This window comes from Petaurus breviceps, unplaced genomic scaffold (genome assembly GCF_028583685.1).
Source record: "Petaurus breviceps papuanus isolate PSGF00001 unplaced genomic scaffold, PetGlider_PUasm1.0 126, whole genome shotgun sequence".
Lineage (NCBI taxonomy): Eukaryota > Metazoa > Chordata > Mammalia > Diprotodontia > Petauridae > Petaurus > Petaurus breviceps.
In genome coordinates this window covers 44,025,806-44,028,686 of record NW_027185655.1, presented here as the reverse complement: position 1 = coordinate 44,028,686, position 2,881 = coordinate 44,025,806, and the positions used below count along the sequence as shown (strand labels likewise).

General features: G+C 44.3%; 1 pseudogene; it reads right to left on the bottom strand.

Moving 5' to 3' along the window:
• Positions 1-459: 459 nt before the first annotated feature.
• On the bottom strand, positions 460-2,183 carry LOC138167009 (large ribosomal subunit protein uL3-like; annotated as a pseudogene).
• Positions 2,184-2,881: the final 698 nt, after the last annotated feature.

Genomic DNA, 2,881 nt, shown 5'->3' with positions numbered 1-2,881 from the left:
GTGGTGCTAGTATATTGTACAAATATTGTTGTGACTTTGTTAATGTGTATAAATGTCCTTGTGGCTTTGTTAAGACTTGGCTTTCCAGGAACTCAGATTGTGAAGGATTTGAGATGGACTGGACACTGTGAGTCCCAATGTGGAGCATGAACTGCATGGAGAGCTGGACAAGGAGCTGGGAACTGTCTGCCTTTGAACTTAGGTGGCAGTTGGTTAAGTTCAGACAGGAGCTGGGACCATGGAAGAGGAACCATGAGAGTGGAAGCCTGTCCTGAGTCAAGATGAAAAGACCTCTTTGTGGGGACTGATGAAATTGACTGAGTAGCAACTGATGAAATAGGATTCTGAATAGTGACTGTTGAAGTTGTAACTTAATTGCACCTGTGGAGAACTTGGACTTTTGTACTTTGTGACCCTTAAGGAGGGTTGCCTTGATGACTGAGTTACTGAATGATTGACTTTCTTTTTTTTTTTTTAATTTTGAAAATTTCATTGTGAATCCACCAGCTCTACATTGATCTGCAAAAACTAGGCAGCTTCTTCTTTCATGACACGGTGTTTTTTGAGTGGTCCCATGAAAGCTTTCTTCTCCTCCACGGTCTGGAACCGACTGCGACCAAATTTGGAGGTGGTGTCAATGAACTTCAGGTCGATCTTCTCCAGGGCATGATGTTTGTTCTGTACCAGCAGAGACTTCCGCAGGGTGAGGACACGCTTCTTGGTCCCAACGACAAAGCCTTTCAGCATGACAAAGTCATTGGTCACTTCACCATAGTGGACGAAGCCTCCCAGAGGGTTAATGCTCTTGTCAGACAGATCGTAATGGGTGGATGTGTTGTTTTTGATCAGTTTGCCATCCTTGATCTAGTAGCCCTGGCCGATCTTGTAGATCTTCTTGTTGATCTCGGTGTGATGGTGATAGGCCTTTTGACCAGCTCGAGCCACAGAGAAGGCCACGCGGGCAGGATGCCAAGCTCCAATGCACACCACCTTATGCAGGCCTCGGTGGGTTTTTCGGGGCAGTTTCTTTGTGTGCCAGTGGCTGGTGACACCTTTGTAGCCCTTCCCCTTGGTCACTCTAATGACGTCAATCATCTTGTCCTGCCCAAACACGGTGGACGTGGGCACCTGCTGTTCCAGCTTCTCCTGGGCCCAGTCCAGCTTCTCAGCCACACTGCCGCCATTCACCTGGATCTCCATCAGGTGGGACTTCTTCTGCCTCAGAGGCAGCAGGCACATCTGGGTGTGGGCAATGACGCGGATCACCTGGCAGTACTTCTTCATGCTGCTGAAATCTTTCTCCAGCTGCTTTTTGCCATCATCGTCCTGCCACATCTTGCAGTACTTGGTGAAGGCCTTCTTCTTGGACTTATGCCAGTTCTTATAGAACTGCCTCTTACACTCTTCACTGATGTGCTCAGCAAAGATGGTTTTGAAGCTACGCAGGCCCCGGGGCATCTGCACGTAGACCATGATGCCTACAATGACCATGGGGGGCGTCTCCACAATGGTGATGGCCTCGACCACTTCCTTCTTGTTGACCTTCGAGCCAGGCCTGTCCACCTCCCGTACGATGTGGGTCATGCCAGCCTTATACCCCAAGAAGGCTGTCAGGTAGATGGGCTTGATGGGGTCATCTTTGGGAAAGCTCTTTTGGGGAAGATGGTTTTGAAGCTACGCAGGCCCTGGGGCATCTGCACGTAGCCCACAATGCCTACAATGACCATGGGGGGCGTCTCCACAATGGTGACAGCCTCAACCACTTCCTTCTTGTTGACCTTCGAGCCAGGCCTGTCCACCTCCCACACAATGTGGGTCATGCCAGCCTTATAGCCCAGGAAGGCTGTCAGGTAGATGGGCTTGGTGGGGTCATCTTTGGGGAAGCTCTTCACCTTTCCCCGGTGCCTGCTGCTTCTCTTTCGAGGAAGGAAGCCCAGAGACCTGTGCCTGGGAGCCAAGAACTTCCTGTGGGACATGCTGCCACCACTGCACCTGCACCTGCAATGATTGAGTTTCTAAATGATTGTACTTTGTTGAAAACTATGTGACCACTTTGGTGAAAACTATGTGGCCATTTTAGTGATAAGTTGTTGAGTCGTGAAATGGTTAATACTGTATTTTGATTTTCTGTGATAAGTTTTAACATTGTAAATCCTATACCTTGATTTTTTTATGAAATTTTTTGTTCTGATTTATTATTGAATAGAGAGCTCACTATACTATGTAATCAGAACCTTGAAAGCTGTTCACAGCAGCAGTCCTTTGGAAAGTTGCTCATGTGTGGTTTTACAATCTATTGTGATAATCATATGATTTCTGTTATTTTTGTTATTGATATGGTTAATAATGCTACTAGTTTCCTGACATTGAACTAGCCCTATATATCCAGCAGAAATCATAGTGTATTATCCTCTTGATAATAGTGTATTATCATACATTTGATCATAGTGTATTATCCGCATGATAAACTGTTGCAATCCCTTTGGTATTATTTGAAATTTTTGCATCAATACTCATTAAGGAAATTGGTCAATAACTTTCTTTCTCTGTTTTGGCTCTTCCTGCTTTAGGGGTCAGCAACATATTTGTGTCACCAAAGAAATTTCTTAGGACTCCTTAATGACCAATTTTTCCAAAAAGTTTATATTGTATTGGAATTAATTAGCTAAATGTTTGGTAGAATTCACATATAAAATTGTCTGGCCCAGGAGACTTTTTCTTAGGGAATTCATTAAAGCTTGTTCAATTTTTCTAAAGTGGGGTTTTATAAATATTTTATTTCCTCTTCTCTTAATCTCACCAAATTTATTTTTATAAATATTCATCAATTGGACTTGGATTGTCAGATTTATTTGTGTACAATTGGGCAAAATAATTCATT